This window comes from Dendrobates tinctorius, unplaced genomic scaffold (genome assembly GCF_039654945.1).
Source record: "Dendrobates tinctorius isolate UK_male_01 unplaced genomic scaffold, ASM3965494v1 ptg000063l, whole genome shotgun sequence".
Classification (NCBI taxonomy): Eukaryota; Metazoa; Chordata; class Amphibia; order Anura; family Dendrobatidae; genus Dendrobates; species Dendrobates tinctorius.
The window spans coordinates 1,159,348-1,183,670 of NW_027361731.1; the positions used below are offsets into that span (position 1 = coordinate 1,159,348).

Here is a 24,323-nt window from a genome sequence, read left to right on the forward strand (position 1 = left end):
AGTTTACCCTCTGTCTGAAGACCAGAAAGTGAATATCCTGATTGGACAGTTAACCGGTGCAGCACTGAGGGAGGTGAAAGCCTGGCAGGCCACCGATAAAGAGACTGTTGCAAAGGTCCTGGCCAAGCTGAAGAGCACCTTTGACACCTGCACTGCAGCTGAAATCAAGATGCGGTTCTTTGGCTGTAAACAGAGGCCGCAAGACAGTATCAGGGACTATGCTCTCAACCTGCAGGAGGCGCTGCGAGCAGTTAAGCAAGTTGATCCTGACAGCGTAAAGGAAGAAGATAAACTGTTAAAGGAGCAGTTCATTGAAGGACTCCTGTCTAGTACCCACAGTGGACAGTTGCGTATCATAACCTTGCAAAACCCTGATCTGGACTTTGCTGAATTTAAGGACAGGGCTATTCGGGTACTGCAGGAGTCTACTGACAGCCGTCCAGCGCCCCCTAGGCGCCCAGCGATCACCAACCATCAGGAAGCAACATCTTTTCCTTCCATCCCTGTGGAGGCTGATGCACAGACTCTGGATAAAGATCCAACTGAGGAGCTGCATCTTCAAGTCAAGGAGCTGACCAAGGGGATGGCTGCACTTACCAAAACCGTGCAGTCCTTGCAATTGTCCTCTAAAGACAAGGTCCAGCTTGCTTCCAGTCCAGAGGATGTCCCGTGGCTCCAGAGGAGGAGAACCCCGCCACTTCGAGGAAGGAACAACGATCGCTATGACCAGGACAGATGTCCCATCTGTCGTCGCTGCTACAAGGCAGGTCATCTTGCAAGGTACTGTCCTTTAAACGGGCAACCCCTGGGGCAGAGGGCCAACCCCCAGGAGTAGGTTCAGCAGGCCCAAGGAACTGGAGAGCCAAGTATGTGGGGGGGGGGGGAGACCGATCCTTCCAGTGTTGATTGACGGCATCCCCATGAACGCTTTGTTGGACACTGGCTCCCAGGTGACCACTATGCCGTACGTTCTGTACAAGAGGTACTGGACTGATTCTGAACTCACCCGTGGCCCAACTGATGAACTAACAGTAGTTGCTAGTAACGGTCATACCTTGCCGAAGATTGGATGCAAGGAAATTACTGTTAAGGTGGGGCGGATAGAGCTAAAATCACAAGGTCTGATAGTTGTTGATATTGATCAACGTGAATGTAATCCCATGATGACTCTTGGTACAAATGTAATTGAAAACTGTCTGTCCGAGGTTATTGTCTTGTTGCAACAGGTGGCTGAGACTGCTGGTTCCGGTGAACAACGAGTCCTGCAGAAGGAGATCCAAGCCCTGATGCAAAGGCAACAGGTCGAACTCTCTGGCGGAGAGATTGGCAGCGTCAGAGTGAGTGATGATTTTCCCATTGTAATACCCCCCCGGAGTGAAATGTTGATATGGTGTCGGGCAGCTATAGGCCTTAGAGGGAGGGATTACCAGGCATTGGTGGAACCAGTATACTCCGAAAGCAGGCCCACTGTCCTGATAGCCAGAGGGGTGGTTGATGTACAAAAGGGGAGAGTACCTGTACGCCTTTTGAATTGTGGGGAGGAGGAAGCCACAATACCTCGGTACGCCACAGTTGCCAAGCTGCTCACTGTTAATAACAATTCATTGCAGGCAGCAGAGCCCTTGGTCTCATCCGACCAGGTGGAGGACAACGGCTCTGGAAAGCAGCTAGAAGAGTGGTGCCAGCAACTGCAGGTGGGAACTGACTCTACACCTTCATACCAGAGAAATGGGGTCTATAGAGTGACACAAGAGTATGAGCGGGTATTCAGCAAACACCCACTAGATTTTGGGCAGGCAAAAGGGGTTCAACATCATATCGCCACTGGAGACCATCCACCTATAAAGGAGAGGTACAGACCTATACACCCAACACAATACCAATGTGCTAAGAGTATGCTGAAAGAGATGAAGGAAGCTGGGGTTATCAGGGACAGTTGTAGCCCATGGGCAGCTCCCATAGTTTTTGTAAAGAAAAAGGATGGTACCATGAGAATGTGTGTTTATTACAGGAAAATTAACAGCATTACACATAAAGATGCCAACCCATTACCTAGGATTGAGGAATCCTTAGCTGCACTTAAAACCGCTAATTACTTTTCCACCTTGGATCTCACCAGTGGGTATTGGCAGGCTCCCGTGGCAGAGGCAGATAAGGAGAAAACAGCATTTACTACTCCAATGGGTCTCTGTTAGTTCAATTACATGCCATTCGGGCTCTGTACTGCTCCAGGAACATTTCAACGGCTGATGGAGTGTGGCCTGGGACTCACAAACTTTGAGACAGTCCTGTTGTACTTGGATGATGTCATTGTTTTCTCCAAGACCTATAAGGAACATCTGGAACACCTGGCTGAAGTATTTGAAGCTTTGTCCAATTTTGGCCTGAAGGTGAAGCCTTCCAAATGCCACCTCCTGAAGCCTAAGGCCTCTTTCACACTTCAGTTTTTTGCATCAGTTATAATCCGCCAAAAAGGCGGACAAGCGGATCCGTTCTAAACTGATGTGAACGGATGGCACAGGATCCGTTTTCAGACGGATCCTGAAAATGAAGAAATTTAAAGGAATCGCTGGCGAGAGAGAGAGAGAGAGAGAGAGAGAATTTTTATATTTGTGTCCGGTACCCAGAAAGAATTTCGGCTTAAATGAGTGTCTGGAGGATCCGCCAGAGAAAAAAACGTTACAAGCTCCGTTGTGAAATCTTTGAGGATGGTGACGGACAGCAACTTTTGGCGGATCCTCACAAAAAACGGATGCAACGGACAGCAATCCGTCACAATCCGCCATTAATGCAAGTCAATGGGAAAAAAACGGATCCTCAAAAAAAAATTGAGGATCCGGGACTGGAAGAAGCCCAGCAACCTCCATGAGGTACGCCAATTCCTTGGACTGGTAGGCTACTACTGGAGATTCATCAAAGGCTTTACTGAAATAGCTAAACCAATGCAAAACCTTCTGGTGGGGCAGTCCAAGAAAAGCAAGCAGAAGAATTCCACGTTTGAATGGAGAATTGGAGAATTGGAGTCCTTCACCAGATTGAAGATGGCCCTCACCGGTGACGAAGTTCTGGCTTACCCAGATTATGACAAACCCTTTGGGCTGTACACGGATGCCAGCAACGTGGGATTAGGAGCAGTACTGTCGCAAGTACAGAACAGAAAAGAGAGAGTGATCTCCTAAGCCAGCAGGAAGCTGCGTCCCACTGAGAGGAACCCGGATAATTACAGTTCTTTCAAGCTGGAGTTCCTTGCCATAGTCTGGGCGGTCACCGAAAGGTTCAAGCATTACCTAGCTTCTGCCAAGTTTACAATCTTCACGGACAACAATCCATTGACCCACTTCGACACTGCAGAACTGGATGCCCTGGAGCAGCGGATGGCTTTGCTGTCTAACTACGAGTTTACTATCAAGTACCGAGCAGGGCACAAGAATGCCAATGCGGATGCTCTATCCAGGATGCCTAATCTGCCAGATGCAGGAGAAGACCCAGAGGCTCTGGAAGAGATAGAGTTGCCTCCCATCCACCGACCACTGACGGCCCAGTGTGCTCAGGGGGTGAGAGACAGGCGGTCTGGCTTGAAGGAGGTCACCCTGAATCCATTGCCCCATCATAACTGGGCCGAAGCGCAAGATAATGACCCGGCAGTCTGCCTGGTGAAGGAGCTACTGCTACAAGCTGACTCACGCCCAGGTTTGAGTGCTCCTGAAGAAACCCAGCAGTTGTGGAAGGAGAAAGGCCGGCTGTTCATTTATGAAGGGAAGCTATGTCGGAGGAGTATCAATGCCCGCACTCATGAGCTAGTCTGGCAGGTGGTGGTCCCAAAGAGAGATGCATCAATGATCCTGGGAGCATACCACAATGGAGCTGAACACTTCGGATGGAAGAAGTTGGAAAAGTTGCTCCGAGAGAGGTTCTACTGGACTGGCATGAGGAAAGCCATTGAGAGGTAGTGCTGGGAGTGTGGACAGTGTAACCTGCGCAGAAAGGATAGAGAAAGCCAGAGAGCTCCTCTGCAGCCCATCATCACCAAACAGCCACTTGAGTTGGTGGCCCTGGACCATGTGAAGCTGGTTCCTAGCCGGTCAGGTTACCTCTATGCCATTACCATTGTGGACCACTATTCAAGATTCCTGGTGGTTGTGCCTGTCAAAGATCAAACTGCCAGGGAAGGAGTACCGTTTGACGTTTTCAACGCAGAATTGGCTTGAATTGAGATCGGGCGCCATGTCGGTTTGGAGAGCACCTGATGTGCCTAAACAGGGGAAACCCCCCAATTCTAACTCCAACCCTAACCCCAATACACCCCTAACCCTAATCCCAACCCTAGCCCTAACCCTAGTTGGAAAATAGAAATAAAATAAAAAAAAGTATTTATTATTTTTCCCTAACTAATGGGGTGATAAAGGGGGGGGGTTTGATTTACTATTTATAGCGGGTTTTTATGTTTGACAGCTGTCATACGCTAAAAGACGCTTTTTATTGCAAAAAATAATTTTTACATCACCACATATTGAGAGCTATAATTTTTCCATATTTTGACCCACTGAGTCAAGTGAGGTCTTATTTTTTGCGGGACGAGTTGACGTTTTTATTGGTATCATTTTCGGCACGTGGCATTTTTTGATCGCTTTTTATTCTGATTTATGTGAGGCAAAATAAACAGAAAACAGCAGTTCATGAATTTCTTTTTTTTGTGGGGGGGGTTTACACCGTTCCGCATGTGGTAAAATTGATAAAGCGGTTTTATTTTTCGAGTCAGTATGATTACAGCGATACCTCATTTATATTTTTTTATGTTTTGGTGCTTTTATACAATAAAAACTATTTTATATAAAAAATAATTATTTTTGCATCGCTTTATTCTGAGAGCTATAACTTCTTTATCTTTCCAGTGATGGAGCTATATAGCGGCTTGGTTTTTTGCGGGACAATATGATGTTTTCAGCGGTATCATGTTTATTTATACCTGTCTTTTTGATAGAATGTTATTCCACTTTTTGTTTGGCGGTAAGATGATAAAGCATTGTTTTTTTGCCTTTTCTTTTTTTAATAGTGCTCACTAAAGGGGTTAACTAGAGGAACAGTTTTATAAGTCAGGTTGTTACTCACGCGGCGATACCAAATATGTGTACTTTATTGCTTAGATTATTTTAATTCAAATACCTATTTATTGATGGATATAAATATTGATTTTATTATTATTATTTTTTCAAATATTTTTACAATTATTTAAAAAATATTTTTTAAGTTAATTCTTAGTTTTACACTTTGTCCCACTATGGGACACTCATTTTGTGTAGGCTAATCGCTTCTATAGCATGCAGATCTGCATGCTATAGAAGCTGTCAGTGCTGCATGGATTTTACACTGACCTTAAAGACTTCATGATTTGCACTGCGCATGTCAGGAAGTCTCTCAGCTCTGAAGACCCGGATGTCGTCATGATGACATCAGGTCTCCAAGGCAGCGATCGGGACCCCGCGTCATGCCTCGGGGTCTCCTAAACAAAGGCAGAGGGGCGGTCAGCAGCCCCTCTGCCTGCTACGGAACGTTGCGATCATGTTTGATCGCAGTGTTCCGGGGGTTAAAGTGCCGGGAGCAGTCTGTGACCGCTCTTGGCACCTAGCGCCGGGTGTCACTGTGATAATCAGCTGACACCCATCCATGATCGGCCGCGCTCCCCCGGTGAGCGTGGTTGATTGCGTAAGAAGTACTGTTCCATCCATGGGAATTAAGTTCCAGTGCACATGGACGGAATAGTCTGTCCAATGGCAGAAAGGGGTTAACAACAAATGTTTAACCCTTTTGGACCCAGAACATAGATATACACCACAGGGACGACACAGGTGTGGCTGCAACAAAAACCCTGGCAGTTTAACTACTTGCTGATGTGAAAAGCAAGCATGGCATCTAAGAAGGTGTGACAGAGTCCGGCTGAATGTCCTCCTTCCCCAAGTACTCGATAGTATGAGGCGGCCTAGTTACTACGATACTTACATGCCTAATAATGGTGTCTGGACTGCAATGTATGAAGGTCTATTAGGCCGGGCCAGAGGCAGCGTCCAATAAGTTACCTTTTATCGCCCCCATACATATTAGACTAAAGTTACATGAAATCACTGATTTCAGGGGATTTGGGCGACCATATAATGTATTTGGGGGTCTCCCGACAGATGATGTCAGGGCAGAGAAGGATCAGGCATCCTGAATTTCAGGGATAATCCGTTTGTTCTTCCTGTAGATAATCCTCCCCTAGAGGAGTCTGGAGGCGACTCTCATACAGACCACTGGAAAGCTGGAATATTTGTGTGTATGGGGGAGTCGGGAGAGATAGCTGTCTGCCAAATGACCGTTCAGTCAACACTTATCTCATGTGTATGAGGCCATTAGAAGATGGCTGCATTGACAATCCAACACAATGGGCAGCACTTTGAACACATTTTATAAGTGGTCATAAACTTGTAAATAACTCATGAAAGAATAAAGTTATGTTAAAATCAAGCACACCATTGTTTTTCTTGTGAAATTCTTACTAAGTTTGATGTGTCACATGACCCTCTTCCCATTGAAAAAAATAAAGTTAGATTCAAAATGGCTGACTTCAAAATGGTTGACTTCAAAATGGCCACTATGGTTACCACCCATCTTGAAAAGTTTCTCCCCTCCCATATACTAATGTGCCACAAACAGGAAGTTGATATCACCAACCATTCCCATTTTATTTAGGTATATCCATATAAATGGCCCATCCTGTAGAACAAAACATGAGATTCTTAGTTTAACATGCTTATCAGACTGTATGAAGCCAACTGCCATGTCACTGCAAACCGCTCAATGGGTCCATTTCGCTTTAATGGTGCAGCTAACTACAGTGGCAGCGACAATGCACCAGCAGGATGGGTGGCCTGGCGCCTCACAGCGCCCATGCTGCAAGACTGAGCCCCCATGACTCCTGACCATACTGCCCCACCAACACAAAACCACAGCACCAACACCAAATGAAAGGAACATTGAAACTGCGACTGTGCATGTCCGGAAGCATGCAATCCACGCCGGAGACCATAATGAATTTGGATTGCATTCCACCAATATTGAAAAGTCCAATCTCTGATATCAGCTCCATGGGAGACTAAAAACCAGTATTGCACATCCTCCCATCATACAATAGGCATGTAGATCTACTTTACCACTACATAAAATATGGGATGATGGCCCACAGTATGTTCCTAAATGGTCAAATGTGACCCCTATTGTATAATTAGAGCTACACAAGGATCACCACACTTGTTAGTTACTAAATAGTATATGTGGGATATAACTGGTAAGAAATAATTCTGATATAGACGCTCAGATGTCTCCATGAAGTATAACAATAAGTGAACCCCATTCACAGGGAACTGAATAGCAATGGGTAGAGTATAAAATCCAAAAATGTAATCCAGGATGGGACTGTAGTCACACAAAACAGGCATAGGAAATCTGATCATTGAGTCCCTTAGGGGCTTGTGAATCCAGTCTAAAAATCCTCTCGTTTTTCCTTTTTGAGGACACATCTATTGTGATCACCTCCTGTCACATTGGGTGTAACCACCTCAATGATACCAAAGGAGATGTCTCCGGTTTCACCTTGATGTGCACTGTTCATATGTCTCGCTAATGGGGTGTCCCAACCATGGCGAATATCACCCAAATACTTTACAATTGGAATTATGTATGGGCACTACAATAGCAATTTGCAATATTCACTAAGCAACATCCATTGCTGGTAATTTCTGGAAAACACCCATGGAGTCAAAATTGTGCCTTTACCTGTACATAAATTCCCAGTGGGGTGCAATTTCCAAAATGCTGTAACTTAAGGGGGGATTCCGCTCTTGGGGGCTCTGTATATGGAATGCGCAAACTACAGTGGGGACAATAAGTAGGAGACACACTGCCGATTTTGCAAGTTTTCCCACTGTGATAAAACACTCCGGGATCGCCTTTGCTGGGGTCAAAGGTCACGTGCGTTCAGCATGAAACTCAGGCGCACAGCCGGGATTCGGGTATAACTGACACTGGGTCAGGTTTATTAAAAGGTGAAAGCAATGCATAAAGGTAATAAAACATAAAACAAATCCTTGCCTGTCCGGCACTAACTAAACAAGGTACAACCTAACTACCAACTGGCAGGCTTCTCCCGTCCAGCCCAACCACAGTTGCAGTGGGCACTGCTTCCACTCACGTGTGTCTCTCACACAGACAGGCTCTCTGTGTTCCCAGGCTGAGACACTCACACAACCACCTCCCATTATTCATTAGTCACCAGGTGAGATACTGACCAGACTAGGCCACATAGGAAAGGTATCTGGGCGAGATCTACCTGCCCTCATCCACTATTCCCACATGATTCTCACACCACCTACAAAGAATGGAGAGGTCTGGAATTTTTAGCATAGGTACCCCTAATCTGTGAGAGTAAGAGTCTAAAAATAAAAACCAGAAAATCACATTGTATGTTTTCCAAATAATTAAATTGCATTTTACTGCATGAGATAAGTATTTCACCACCTACCAATCAGCCAGAATTTTGGCTCTCAGACCTGTTAGTTTTCCTTTAAGAAGCCAACTACTCTGCACTCATTACTTGTATTAATTGCTGTGGTGTAGTAACCGCTATGTCCGCTAGGGGGCGCTGTGTGGAGGTTCCAAGAGAAAGGATGTCTGGCAGAATCCGGAAGGATGGTTATGTATCTCAAAGTGGGTGGCTTTGAGATGGAGACTTAGTTATGCGTATTGAGCAGCAATGATATTGCTGCTGTGTTATTTCAAGGTATAAGGAAGAAGTCTCCAGGTAACTTGGGAGTTGGGCGGGCCAGTTACCTACAAACCCACCCAGGGGTGTGTCTAAAAACGCCTGTATTAAAAAGCTATGTAAGTGTGTGAAGGACCTGTGATGAGGTCATGGTCACGTGACCCGGTGGGCGTGGCTATAGACCATATAATATGGCCAGGGTAGGTCACATGTGGTGAATGCTGGGACCTGGTTGGTCCAGTGTGGAAGGTCCTGCAGAGATGGAGCTTCCTCCCAGACAGCACGTGTGAAGTGGCTGGGAGCAATGGCGATGTGTGCCTGAGAGTTCCCTGGAGGGAATGAACGTGTGCGGAATGCTGAAGCCACATGAGGAACCCTGACGGGTGAGATAATTGTGAGGCTAAGTGAGCCTGTGTACTGGACATTGATAATAAGAGTGAAGCATTATAATGGACGCTATGCTGGTAATGCTGTTAAGTGAACTTTCTGTTACTGCTGTGGTTTATGAGGCATGAATAAACCGCAAGGACTGTATGATTTGATGGAAAATCTGGTTTTTGTTCGCTGCAAGCGAGAATCCCCTAAGTAGATGACAGCGCTACCTCACATTTGGTGGAGAATGCGGGCAATGTTGGAGCCTTGTTTCTGGGAGCAACGGAAGAGGACAGCAAAGTCGGTTGCTAAGGGCAACGGTTTCCAAAAAGTGCATGTTGCAGTGCTGGCAACGCTGAGCCAGGAAGGCTGATGGTTGGGGAAGCCACTGCCGGCTGTGGTTCTGGAACCGTGGGGCAGCCTAGTGAGTAAGGCACTGTCCGGATCGGTGAGCCCAGTGTGGCCGTTTCCCCAGGAGAAAGAGACTGATAGGACACCTCTGCGGTAGAGGGGTCCGAGAACCTGCGCGGCCAGCAGGTGACGGTCGTGAAAGAAAAAAAAAAAGTGTTTTACTGACTGGGCTCAGTGAGCAAGAGACTGGTGATTGCTATAGGGTTCCTTTGAGGGGAAGAGGTATCTAAGGACCTGTGTGGCTGACACAGGCAACGGACTGGTGTTCGTGGTGTACTGACCTGGGTCAGTGGTAAAGACTGTGTTCCTGGAGGGTTCAGTGAGCAAGGTCCTGGAGGGTCAGTGTTGGGAAGAGCCCTGGAGCACGTGGTATGACCTTGGACCTGGTGAGGCGTAAGTGTTGGGCAGTCTCAGGCCGAGACGGATGTCCTGAATAGCACCCGCTAAGCCCCTGGACCTGGTGAGGCCGGTGTGTTGGGAAACCCTGGAAAGAGGGTCGGCTCCCTGAATAGCACCCGGTGCGCCCTGTGTGTTGGACGGTCTCAGGCGGAGACGGTGCGTCCTGAATAGCACATAGAAACGACACGTGAGTTTTTGAGTTTTTTTGTGGCGTTTTTCTTTTCTTCTTTTCTCAACTCAGCCGGCGGTGGCTCAGTGGGAGTCAAGAAGGTGACAAGCGGCTTGAGGTGGCTCAGTGGGATCACAAAGGTGACAAGCAGCTTCCGGTGGATCGGCGGGTCCACGAAGACGGCACAGCAGGAGCTACAGTGATTCCAGCCGGTGTGTGTGTGAACAGCAGCCGGTGGTGTCGGTGATCGGTGACAGCAGGAGCTGTGGTGGTGCCAACAAGGACTTGTGTGGTATTGTTAAGACATAAACTGTGTTGTGTGAACTGTGGTCTGAGAAGACCGGTATAATGGACATGGGGAGATCCCGAAAGGGGGCGGTGACCCAAAGCGGGGTGGTAACCCAAAAAGGGGTGGAGTCCCGGGAGGGGGCGACAACCCAAAGTGGGGTGGTGATCCAGAAAGGGGCCAAGTTTGAAGGAATGACAGCACTGGTTGACTCAGTGGGTATGTCTGGAGTACCGCAGTGTATGTGTATGTCATTTCCAGAATGTGGGATATTCTTTCCGAATGATGACGGGCCGCAAGTGTGTACCGTGATGCTACACTGTGAAGGGATATCGGGACAGTTGGACTCAAAGAGTCAGGTGACTCTGGTAGGAACTCCTCTCACTCTCTGTCTGACCGACAAAATGGTCCAGGTTCGCTGTGCACATGGGGTCACAGTGAACTATGCTGTAGACAGAGCAGTGTTTAAGGAGTTCGGAGGCAGTAAGTGCCAAGTTGGCAGTATACCACCAGACTTAGTGTATGCCTGGGAGTGGGGCCGGGACTTGGTCAGGTTTGATGACCTATGCCAGGAGGATAGAGACGTGTCTACTGTAGGGCTAGCAGACACTGAGACGCTGACGCCTCCTAATGTGGACAGGCCAGACGTAGGGGCGACCGGAGAAAGAATGGCGTCGGACGAATTTACTGACCCGACGTCACCTGAAGGGTACATCAGTGTGAATGAGAAGGGTGGGGTAAACAAAAAGAGCGGAGCTGACACACAGATAGAGAGTGTCTTGGGGGTTTACTGTACGGTGTGGTGTGACTGTGACGTGTCATTGGCAGTAGCCACCCCTAGGACAGAATCTAGTGCTGTGCTGACTGAAACTTGTGACAGGACGGATGGTAACCTGGTCGAGAAGATAACGGGAGTAGAGACACAGTCAGAGGGTAACTGGGGGGTTCACTCGGCTGACGGGACTAACCCAGGGGTACCCTTAGACGATATGATTAAAGAAGTAATGGTGCAACACATACTGGCCAAAAGAGAACTAGAGCAGGAGATAGTTAATAAAAGAGACAGTGAAGGAACAGCTCGAAGGAGAAAGTGTTATGAGACAAATGGCCGAGCACAGAGTGAAAGAGCTCGAGAAAGAAGTCTTGAACCTCCGAGGTCACCTGTCAACGTTGCACAGTGTGAACAACACCTTAAGAGAGGATGTGGTAGGGCTTGAGAAAGAAGTCTTGGAGCTCAGAAGTCACCTGTCAACGTGGAAAAATGTGAACAAGACCCTTACAGAAAAAATGGAGGAACTCAGAGGAGTAGTTAAAAGTCTTCTGCGGGAGAAGTTGGATGAAGACTTACCGCGGGTGAGCGCAAGTGATGACAGGACAGAACGGCCAGTAGTCCTCGGGGCAAAGGGTCATGAAGGAACCAAGTCATGTGAAGTTGATGAGTTAAGAACGGAAGAAGTCACCCGGTTGGGTCAACGGCAGTGAAGGAAGTGTCCGTGGTAAAGCTAGAGCCTTGGGTCCAGGAAGAGAGCAAGACCACAACATTCCAGTTTGTGATTGATGTACCAGAGGACATGAAAGGGGCCTGTGCAGAGGAAGGTGTGCATGAGGCTTTCAAGGAAGCGGTCAAGGCGTGTGAGGTGCACTGGGCACCTGAGACTCGGCAGTTGGTGATAGTATCGGACAGAGAAGATACGTCTACCCGAGTAGCTGTCCTAAAGGAGATGCATCTACAATGTCTCTACACTAAACAAAGGGTCAGGCAGAGTAATGTGAGCGCTGCTCGACGTCTAGAATTAGCAAGGGAGGCTATGGATCAGCTGGGTTTGCGGAAAGAGGTGGTGCCGGTACCCAAAGCTCTGATTGGGAGACTCATTGGAAGATCCGGGAAGGTAATGCAAGACCTTGTAAATATCTCCGGTGTGGTGAGAGTGCGGATCCCTCCTGATGATGAAGACCAAGTATCTAGTGAGGTGGGTAGGATTCCCATCCTGGTGGTTGGCTCCGTGGAGAGCCTGAGAGACTTTCAGATGCTCTTGGAGTATCGAGTGAGGTACCTGCAAGAGATGGAGCAGTTGAGGCAGGACCGCCGGCGAATTAATAAAGAAGTACGGAATACCAGGTGGCGGCCGCCTGCAACCCAACCAGATTTAAGAACTCGAAGAGTTCCGCCAAGAAGTGATAGGGCAGATGGCCGAAGAATGTCAGCAAGTGGTAGCTCAACCGGCAGGATGACGTTAAGAGACCGTAGTTCCTGTGAGACCCTGAATGAATCAGACTCAGGCCAGACAGTACAGTAGACCTGATTAGGACTGATGACCGTACCAACCGGGGGAGCTGGTCGGGGAACGGAACAAAGAGGAAGAGGAAGGTGGTGACTGGACCGTGTCTGATGACGCAGACAGACTATAACTGGAGGGTCAAAGATCAAGGCCGCTGGCGGGCGGGGGAGGGCCTAACGTGGAGAGGAGGCCGTATGACACTGGGAAAAGGTTCTCTCGACCTGTGGGGCAAGGTGTGATGCGTGCCCGGTCTCAAGAGCCTGATGTAATGTTGTGTGTTCAACCCCACAAGTTTGAACAGAGGGGCGAGGTATGTGGTGTAGTAACCACTATGTCCGCTAGGGGGCGCTGTGTGGAGGTTCCAAGAGAAAGGATGTCTGGCAGAATCCGGAAGGATGGTTATGTATCTCAAAGTGGGTGGCTTTGAGATGGAGACTTAGTTATGCGCACTGAGCAGCAATGATATTGCTGCTGTGTTATTTCAAGGTATAAGGGAGAAGTCTCCAGGTAACTTGGCAGTTGGGGAGGCCAGTTACCTACAAACCCACCTAGGGGTGTGTCTGAAAACGCCTGTATTAAAAAGCTAAGTGTGTGAAGGACCTGTGATGAGGTCATAGTCACATGACCCGGTGGGCATGGCTATAGACCATATAATATGGCCAGGGTAGGTCACATGTGGTGAATGCTGGGACCTGGTTGGTCCAGTGTGGAAGGTCCTGCAGAGATGGAGCTTCCTCCCAGACAGCACGTGTGAAGTGGCTGGGAGCAATGGCGATGTGTGCCTGAGAGTTCCCTGGAGGGAATGAACGTGTGCGGAATGCTGAAGCCGCATGAGGAACCCTGACGTGGGTGAGATAATTGTGAGGCTAAGTGAGCCTGTGTACTGGACATTGATAATAAGAGTGAAGCATTATAATGGACGCTATGCTGGTAATGCTGTTAAGTGAACTTTCTGTTGCTGCTGTGGTTTATGAGGCGTGAATAAACCGCAAGGACTGTATGATTTGATGGAAAATCCGTGCCTGAACTGGTTTTTGTTCGCTGCAAGCGAGAATCCCCTAAGTAGATGACAGTGCTACCTCACATTGCACACGCTTAATCTCGTTACCTGTATAAAAGACACCTGTCCATACAATCACATTCCAACCTCTCCACAATGGCCAAGACTAAAGAGCTGTCTAAGGGCACCAGGGACAAAATTGTAGACCCGCACAAGCCTGGGATGAGTTACAGCACAAAAGTCAAGCAGCTTGGTGAGAAGACAACTGTTGGCACAATTATTAGAAAAATGGAAGGAATACAAGATGACTGCCTATCTTCCTCGTCTCGTGGGGTATGGATGATTCTGAGAAAGGTCAGGAATCAGCCCAGAACTACACGGGAGGACCTGGTGAATGACTTGAAGAAATCTGAGAACACAGTCTTAGACATTACCGTTAGTAATACAGCACACCGTCATGGATTAAAATCCTGTATGGCACGCAAGGTTCCCCTTTTCACGCCAGCAAGTCACCTCCAGGCCCATTTGAAGGTCACCAATGACCTTCTGGAAGAACCAGAGGAGGCATAGGAAAGGTCATGTGGTCAGATCAGACTAAAAGAGAACTTTTTGGTATCAACTCCATACACTATGTGTGGAGGAACAAGAAGGATGAGTACAACCCCAAGAACACCATCCCAACTATGGAGCATTGTAGGGTAAACACATTATACTTTGCAGGTGCTTTTCTGCACGGGGACAGGATGACTGCACCATATTGAAGAAAGGATGGAGAGGTCATGTATCGGGAGATTTTGACTAACAACCTCCTTCCCTCAGTAAGAACATTGAAGAGGAGTCGAAGCTGGGTCTTCGAGCAGAACAATGACCAGAAACACGCAGACATGGTAACTAAGGAGTGGCTACTTAAGAAGAATTTCAAGGTCCTGGAGTGGCCTAGCCAGTGTCCAGATCTGAACCCAACAGAAAATCTTTGGAAGGAGCTGAAACTCAATGTTGCCAAGCGACAGCTACGAAAACTGAAATATCTGGAGAAGATCTGTATGGAGGAGTGGGCCAAAAATCCTGTTTTTCTATTGTATCAAATACTTATTTCATGCAATAAAATTCAAATTAATTATTTAAAGGGAACCTGTCACCTCTTTTTGCCATTATAAGATGAGGCCACTGCCTTTCAGCGCTTACCTACAGTATATGACCTGCAAGATAAGAAAAATAAGTTTTATTATACTCACCCGAGGGGCGGTCCGGTGTGGACTGATGGGTGTTGTAGGTCCGGGTCTGGCATCTCTCATATTCGTGCGATGTCATCCTCCTGCTTGCTTCGTGTTGTGCTCCTGCGCAGGCGTAATTCTCTGACCTGTTGAGGGCAGAGCAAAGTACTGCAGTGCGCCGGTGCTGGGAAAGGTCAGTGAGGCCCAGCGCCTGCGCACTGCAGTACTTTACTTTGTCCTCAACAGGGCAGAGAAGTCTGCCTGCGCGGGAGCGCAATACCGGGGAGCAAGAAGATGGGAGGCGCCGGACCCGAACCTGCGACACCCATTGGACCAGACCGCATCGGACCGCCCCCCCGGGTGAGTATAATAAAACTTATTTTTCTTATCGTTCATATCCAACCAGGGGCTTATCTACAGGATTATAGAATGCTGTAGATAAGCCCTGAAAGGCAGTGGCTGCATCTTATAGCGGCAAAAATTTGTGACAGGTTCCCTTTAAAAAATCATACAATGTGATTTTCTGTTCTTCATTGTTAGATTCTGTCTCTCACAGTTGAAGTATTCCTACAATAAAAATTACAGACCTCTCCATTCTCTGTAGGTGGGAAACCTTGCAAAATCTGCAGTGTGTCACATACTTATTTTCCCCACTGTAACCTAAGAATATTTGTTCTCCAAGAATCAAATAGCGCTCTTTCCCTCCCGAGTCTCGCTGTGTGGGTGTGAAGTTCTGTACAGTCACATATGGGGTATTCCCACATTCATCTGAAATTGACAAATTTTGGTGCCATTTTTACCTATCTCCCCTTGTAAAAAGGTAAAAATGGGGCTAAAACAATTTTTTGGTGGTAAAATGTAATTATTTCTTCATCGCCCAATGGTATAAAATTCTGGGACAAAGATGAACTAATTGTGAGGTGGAGTTTGTAGAATGGGGTCTCTTATTGGGGGTCCTGCTGTTCTGGGACTCTGATAATGTGACATGGCCCCCTCGGACCGTCGCTCCTTCCCTTCTGAGCTTTCCACCACTTACGGGGTATCAGCGCACTCAGGAGAAATTGTGGAACAAATTGTTTCTGTTTTCTCCTATTTTCCCTTTGATAATTCCAGACTTGGGGACAGAGCAACAATTTAGTGGAAACAATGGTCGTATCTCATTATCATTGAGGTTAGTATCCTCAATAGTCAGAACCTCCCACTCCCGTCTCCAAGACTTTACACGTGCCGCGCCAATTCTTTGGAATGCACTTCCCAGGTCAATACGATTAGTCCCCAATCCCCACAATTTTAAGCGTGTCCTGAAAACGCATTTATTCAGACTGGCCTACCACCCCAACACATTAACCTAATCTATCCCTGTGTGGCAGAGCCAAAAGTTTTACCATAACCAGGTTCCCAGCATCATGTTCCCACATGCTTTATGCATCCATTAGCCCTCTGTGTCTGTACTGTTACACACTTAACATTATGGCTGGTCCATACAATCAGGGCAACTGTTACCACCCACCTTTCGTGTCTACCTCTTTCCTCATAGACTGTAAGCTTGCGAGCAGGGCCCTCATTCCTCTTGGTATTTGTTATAATCTACTGTATGTGATTATTGTTATGCTGTAATGTCTATTGTCTGTACAAATCCCCTCTGAAATGTAAAGTGCTGCGGAATATGTCGGCGCTATAGAAATAAAATGTATTATTTATTATTATCTCATGTACTCCGCTCAGTGTTATACCATTCTGTGACTCCCTGAGGGTTAGGAATACTCACTGCCCCCGAGATGAGTCCCCCAGAGGTGGAGGGGGTAACATGGGGTCACTTGTGGGGTCTCTGCTGTTGGTTTGTCAGGGGCTCTTCACATGTGACATGGCGTCCGCAATCTATTCCAGCCACAATGGCGTCCCTTCCCTTCCGAGCCTATGGGGCATCGGCGCACTCAGGAGACATTGCACAGCACAGTGTATGGGGTCATTGCTCCTCTTACCTTTATGAAAAGGCAAAGTGACATTTTTGTGAGGAAAAAAATAGTAAAATTGTCATTTTTTCCTTCCACATTGCTTAAATTCCTGTCACACTATCCATATTGTCCTATCAGGAAGGAGAATACAGGGAGTAAAAGGGTTAATAGGACTCACAGGAGGAACCGGCCCAGAAAGGAGAAGATCCAGCGAATGTCTGCTACATATATGGCTGCTCTGTGCGCACAGGACCTGTGATGAGGTCACAGGAGGGGAGGAGTCAGGGGTCACATGATCTCCGGGGTGCAGACGCTACATGCATGTGTGGCGCTAGGTAATGATGGGAAGTTCAGCTCTTTTTGGTTATCCGCTCACCATAAAGAGCCGGATCTTTTGGCTCTTTAAACGGCTCTTTCTTTGAATAGAAATCCGTTTTCCACAGTCATCGATCTAGGTCTCTCCTGTACAGTGAGGCCTCATTATACCCCTGTATAAGGATCTAGTGACGCAGTGTAGACTGTTATTCAGCATTGCTGTTTCCTCAGATTGTCAGCTCTTGTGATCAGGCCCCTGCTCATCCCTCCGGTCTCTCCTATACAGTGAGGCCTCATTATACTCCTGTATAAGGATCTAGTGACACAGTGTAGACTGTTATTCAGCATTGCTGCTTCCTCAGATTGTCAGCTCTTGTGATCAGGCCCCTGCTCCTCGCTCCGGTCTCTCCTATACAGTGAGGCCTCATTATACCCCTGTATAAGGATCTAGTGACTCAGCGTAGACTGTTATTCAGCATTGCTGTTTCCTCAGATTGTCAGCTCTTGTGATCAGGCCCCTGCTCCTCGCTCCGGTCTCTCCTGTACAGTGAGGCCTCATTATACCCCTGTATCAGCATCTAGTGACGCAGTGTAGACTGTTATTCAGCATTGCTGTTTCCTCAGATTGTCAGCTCTTGTGATCAGGCCCCGGCTCCTTGCTCCGGTCTCTCCTGTACAGTGAGGCCTCATTATACCCCTGTATAAGGATCTAGTGATGCAGTGTAGACTGTTATTCAGCATTGCTGTTTCCTCAGATTGTCAGCTCTTGTGATCAGGCCCCTGCTCCTCACTCCGGTCTCTCCTATACAGTGAGGCCTCATTATACCCCTGTATAAGGATCTAGTGACGCAGTGTAGACTGTTATTCAGCATTGCTGTTTCCTCAGATTGTCAGCTCTTGTGATCAGGCCCCTGCTCCTCGCTCCGGTCTCTCCTGTACAGTGAGGCCTCATTCTACACCTGTATCAGCATCTAGTGACGCAGTGTAGACTGTTATTCAGCATTGCTGTTTCCTCAGATTGTCAGCTCTTGTGATCAGGCCCCGGCTCCTTGCTCCGGTCTCTCCTGTACAGTGAGGCCTCATTATACCCCTGTATAAGGATCTAGTGACGCAGTGTAGACTGTTATTCAGCATTGCTGTTTCCTCAGATTGTCAGCTCTTGTGATCAGGCCCCTGCTCCTCACTCCGGTCTCTCCTGTACAGTGAGGCCTCATTATACCCCTGTATAAGGATCTAGTGACGCAGTGTAGACTGTTATTCAGCATTGCTGCTTCCTCAGATTGTCAGCTCTTGTGATCAGGCCCCTGCTCCTCGCTCCGGTCTCTCCTGTACAGTGAGGCCTCATTATACCCCTGTATAAGGATCTAGTGACGCAGTGTAGACTGTTATTCAGCATTGCTGCTTCCTCAGATTGTCAGCTCTTGTGATCAGGCCCCTGCTCCTCGCTCCGGTCTCTCCTGTACAGTGAGGCCTCATTATACCCCTGTATAAGGATCTAGTGACGCAGTGTAGACTGTTATTCAGCATTGCTGCTTCCTCAGATTGTCAGCTCTTGTGATCAGGCCCCTGCTCCTCGCTCCGGTCTCTCCTGTACAGTGAGGCCTCATTATACCCCTGTATAAGGATCTAGTGACGCAGTGTAGACTGTTATTCAGCATTGCTGTCTCCTCAGATTGTCAGCTCTTGTGATCAGGCCCCTGCTCCTCGCTCCGGTCTCTCCTGTACAGTGAGGCCTCATTATACCCCTGTATAAGGATCTAGTGACGCAGTGTAGACTGTTATTCAGCATTGCTGTTTCCTCAGATTGTCAGCTCTTGTGATCAGGCCCCTGCTCCTCACTCCGGTCTCTCCTGTACAGTGAGGCCTCATTATACCCCTGTATAAGGATCTAGTGACGCAGTGTAGACTGTTATTCAGCATTGCTGCTTCCTCAGATTGTCAGCTCTTGTGATCAGGCCCCTGCTCCTCGCTCCGGTCTCTCCTGTACAGTGAGGCCTCATTATACCCCTGTATAAGGATCTAGTGACGCAGTGTAGACTGTTATTCAGCATTGCTGCTTCCTCAGATTGTCAGCTCTTGTGATCAGGCCCCTGCTCCTCGCTCCGGTCTCTCCTGTACAGTGAGGCCTCATTATACCCCTGTATAAGGATCTAGTGACGCAGTGTAGACTGTTATTCAGCATTGCTGTTTCCTCAGATTGTCAGCGCTTGTGATCAGGCCCCTGCTCCTCGCTCCGGTCTCTCCTGTACAGTGAGGCCTCATTATACCCCTGTATAAGGATCTAGTGACGCAGTGTAGACTGTTATTCAGCATTGCTGCTTCCTCAGATTGTCAGCTCTTGTGATCAGGCCCCGGCTCCTCGCTCCGGTCTCTCCTGTACAGTGAGGCCTCATTATACCCCTGTATAAGGATCTAGTGACGCAGTGTAGACTGTTATTCAGCATTGCTGCTTCCTCAGATTGTCAGCTCTTGTGATCAGGCCCCTGCTCCTCGCTCCGCTCTCTCCTGTACAGTGAGGCCTCATTATACCCATGTATAAGGATCTAGTGACGCAGTGTAGACTGTTATTCAGCATTGCTGTTTCCTCAGATTGTCAGCTCTTGTGATCAGGCCCCTGCTCCTCGCTCCGCTCTCTCCTGTACAGTGAGGCCTCATTATACCCCTGTATAAGGATCTAGTGACGCAGAGTAGACTGTTATTCAGCATTGCTGTTTCCTCAGATTGTCAGCTCTTATGATCAGGCCTCTGCTCCTCACTCCGGTCTCTCCTGTACAGTGAGGCCTCATTATACCCCTGTATAAGGATCTAGTGACGCAGTGTAGACTGTTATTCAGCATTGCTGTTTCCTCAGATTGTCAGCTCTTGTGATCTGGCCCCTGCTCCTCACTCCGGTCTCTCCTGTACAGTGAGGCCTCATTATACCCCTGTATAAGGATCTAGTGACGCAGTGTAGACTGTTATTCAGCATTGCTGCTTCCTCAGATTGTCAGCTCTTGTGATCAGGCCCCTGCTCCTCGCTCCGCTCTCTCCTGTACAGTGAGGCCTCATTATACCCATGTATAAGGATCTAGTGACGCAGTGTAGACTGTTATTCAGCATTGCTGTTTCCTCAGATTGTCAGCTCTTGTGATCAGGCCCCCGCTCCTCACTCCGGTCTCTCCTGTACAGTGAGGCCTCATTATACCCCTGTATAAGGATCTAGTGACGCAGTGTAGACTGTTATTCAGCATTGCTGTTTCCTCAGATTGTCAGCTCTTGTGATCAGGCCCCGGCTCCTCGCTCCGGTCTCTCCTGTACAGTGAGGCCTCATTATACCCCTGTATAAGGATCTAGTGACGCAGTGTAGACTGTTATTCAGCATTGCTGCTTCCTCAGATTGTCAGCTCTTGTGATCAGGCCCCTGCTCCTCGCTCCGCTCTCTCCTGTACAGTGAGGCCTCATTATACCCATGTATAAGGATCTAGTGACGCAGTGTAGACTGTTATTCAGCATTGCTGTTTCCTCAGATTGTCAGCTCTTGTGATCAGGCCCCTGCTCCTCGCTCCGCTCTCTCCTGTACAGTGAGGCCTCATTATACCCCTGTATAAGGATCTAGTGACGCAGAGTAGACTGTTATTCAGCATTGCTGTTTCCTCAGATTGTCAGCTCTTATGATCAGGCCTCTGCTCCTCACTCCGGTCTCTCCTGTACAGTGAGGCCTCATTATACCCCTGTATAAGGATCTAGTGACGCAGTGTAGACTGTTATTCAGCATTGCTGTTTCCTCAGATTGTCAGCTCTTGTGATCTGGCCCCTGCTCCTCACTCCGGTCTCTCCTGTACAGTGAGGCCTCATTATACCCCTGTATAAGGATCTAGTGACGCAGTGTAGACTGTTATTCAGCATTGCTGCTTCCTCAGATTGTCAGCTCTTGTGATCAGGCCCCTGCTCCTCGCTCCGCTCTCTCCTGTACAGTGAGGCCTCATTATACCCATGTATAAGGATCTAGTGACGCAGTGTAGACTGTTATTCAGCATTGCTGTTTCCTCAGATTGTCAGCTCTTGTGATCTGGCCCCTGCTCCTCACTCCGGTCTCTCCTGTACAGTGAGGCCTCATTATACCCCTGTATAAGGATCTAGTGACGCAGTGTAGACTGTTATTCAGCATTGCTGCTTCCTCAGATTGTCAGCTCTTGTGATCAGGCCCCTGCTCCTCGCTCCGCTCTCTCCTGTACAGTGAGGCCTCATTATACCCATGTATAAGGATCTAGTGACGCAGTGTAGACTGTTATTCAGCATTGCTGTTTCCTCAGATTGTCAGCTCTTGTGATCTGGCCCCCGCTCCTCACTCCGGTCTCTCCTGTACAGTGAGGCCTCATTATACCCCTGTATAAGGATCTAGTGACGCAGTGTAGACTGTTATTCAGCATTGCTGTTTCCTCAGATTGTCAGCTCTTGTGATCTGGCCCCCGCTCCTCACTCCGGTCTCTCCTGTACAGTGAGGCCTCATTATACCCCTGTATAAGGATCTAGTGACGCAGTGTAGACTGTTATTCAGCATTGCTGTTTCCTCAGATTGTCAGCTCTTGTGATCTCGCCCCTGCTCCTCACTCCGGTCTCTCCTGTACAGTGAGGCCTCATTATACCCCTGTATAAGGATCTAGTGACGCAGTGTAGACTGTTATTCAGCATTGCTGCTTCCTCAGATTGTCAGCTCTTGTGATCAGGCCCCTGCTCCTCGCTCCGCTCTCTCCTGTACAGTGAGGCCTCATTATACCCATGTATAAGGATCTAGTGACGCAGTGTAGACTGTTATTCAGCATTGCTGTTTCCTCAGATTGTCAGCTCTTGTGATCTGGCCCCCGCTCCTCACTCCGGTCTCTCCTGTACAGTGAGGCCTCATTATACCCCTGTATAAGGATCTAGTGACGCAGTGTAGACTGTTATTCAGCATTGCTGTTTCCTCAGATTGTCAGCTCTTGTGATCAGGCCCCTGCTCCTCGCTCCGGTCTCTCCTGTACAGTGAGGCCTCATTATACCCCTGTATAAGGATCTAGTGACGCAGTGTAGACTGTTATTCAGCATTGCTGTCTCCTCAGATTGTCAGCTCTTGTGATCAGGCCCCTGCTCCTCGCTCCACTCTCTCCTGTACAGTGAGGCCTCATTCTCCACCTGTATAAGGATCTAGTGACGCAGTGTAGACTGTTATTCAGCATTGCTGTTTCCTCAGATTGTCAGCTCTTGTGATCAGGCCTCTGCTCCTCACTCCGGTCTCTCCTGTACAGTGAGGCCTCATTATACCCCTGTATAAGGATCTAGTGACGCAGTGTAGACTGTTATTCAGCATTGCTGCTTCCTCAGATTGTCAGCTCTTGTGATCAGGCCCCGGCTCCTCGCTCCGGTCTCTCCTGTACAGTGAGGCCTCATTATACCCCTGTATAAGGATCTAGTGACGCAGTGTAGACTGTTATTCAGCAATGCTGCTTCCTCAGATTGTCAGCTCTTGTGATCAGGCCCCTGCTCCTCGCTCCGCTCTCTCCTGTACAGTGAGGCCTCATTATACCCATGTATAAGGATCTAGTGACGCAGTGTAGACTGTTATTCAGCATTGCTGTTTCCTCAGATTGTCAGCTCTTGTGATCAGGCCCCTGCTCCTCGCTCCGCTCTCTCCTGTACAGTGAGGCCTCATTATACCCCTGTATAAGGATCTAGTGACGCAGAGTAGACTGTTATTCAGCATTGCTGTTTCCTCAGATTGTCAGCTCTTATGATCAGGCCTCTGCTCCTCACTCCGGTCTCTCCTGTACAGTGAGGCCTAATTATACCCCTGTATAAGGATCTAGTGACGCAGTGTAGACTGTTATTCAGCATTGCTGTTTCCTCAGATTGTCAGCTCTTGTGATCTGGCCCCTGCTCCTCACTCCGGTCTCTCCTGTACAGTGAGGCCTCATTATACCCCTGTATAAGGATCTAGTGACGCAGTGTAGACTGTTATTCAGCATTGCTGCTTCCTCAGATTGTCAGCTCTTGTGATCAGGCCCCTGCTCCTCGCTCCGCTCTCTCCTGTACAGTGAGGCCTCATTATACCCATGTATAAGGATCTAGTGACGCAGTGTAGACTGTTATTCAGCATTGCTGTTTCCTCAGATTGTCAGCTCTTGTGATCAGGCCCCCGCTCCTCACTCCGGTCTCTCCTGTACAGTGAGGCCTCATTATACCCCTGTATAAGGATCTAGTGACGCAGTGTAGACTGTTATTCAGCATTGCTGTTTCCTCAGATTGTCAGCTCTTGTGATCAGGCCCCGGCTCCTCGCTCCGGTCTCTCCTGTACAGTGAGGCCTCATTATACCCCTGTATAAGGATCTAGTGACGCAGTGTAGACTGTTATTCAGCATTGCTGCTTCCTCAGATTGTCAGCTCTTGTGATCAGGCCCCTGCTCCTCGCTCCGCACTCTCCTGTACAGTGAGGCCTCATTATACCCATGTATAAGGATCTAGTGACGCAGTGTAGACTGTTATTCAGCATTGCTGTTTCCTCAGATTGTCAGCTCTTGTGATCAGGCCCCTGCTCCTCGCTCCGCTCTCTCCTGTACAGTGAGGCCTCATTATACCCCTGTATAAGGATCTAGTGACGCAGAGTAGACTGTTATTCAGCATTGCTGTTTCCTCAGATTGTCAGCTCTTATGATCAGGCCTCTGCTCCTCACTCCGGTCTCTCCTGTACAGTGAGGCCTCATTATACCCCTGTATAAGGATCTAGTGATGCAGTGTAGACTGTTATTCAGCATTGCTGTTTCCTCAGATTGTCAGCTCTTGTGATCTGGCCCCTGCTCCTCACTCCGGTCTCTCCTGTACAGTGAGGCCTCATTATACCCCTGTATAAGGATCTAGTGACGCAGTGTAGACTGTTATTCAGCATTGCTGCTTCCTCAGATTGTCAGCTCTTGTGATCAGGCCCCTGCTCCTCGCTCCGCTCTCTCCTGTACAGTGAGGCCTCATTATACCCATGTATAAGGATCTAGTGACGCAGTGTAGACTGTTATTCAGCATTGCTGTTTCCTCAGATTGTCAGCTCTTGTGATCTGGCCCCCGCTCCTCACTCCGGTCTCTCCTGTACAGTGAGGCCTCATTATACCCCTGTATAAGGATC

General features: G+C 48.2%; 1 protein-coding gene across 1 annotated transcript in view; it reads right to left on the reverse strand.

Moving 5' to 3' along the window:
* The window catches only part of LOC141094146 (uncharacterized), a 72,400-nt gene extending 55,218 nt beyond the window's left edge, over positions 1-17,182 (reverse strand). Inside the window, exon 1 of the mRNA XM_073579892.1 lies at positions 17,058-17,182. The gene's annotated coding sequence lies outside the window, so the exon portion shown is untranslated. The remainder of the gene's footprint in view (positions 1-17,057) is intronic.
* Between the last annotated feature and the right edge of the window lie 7,141 nt (positions 17,183-24,323).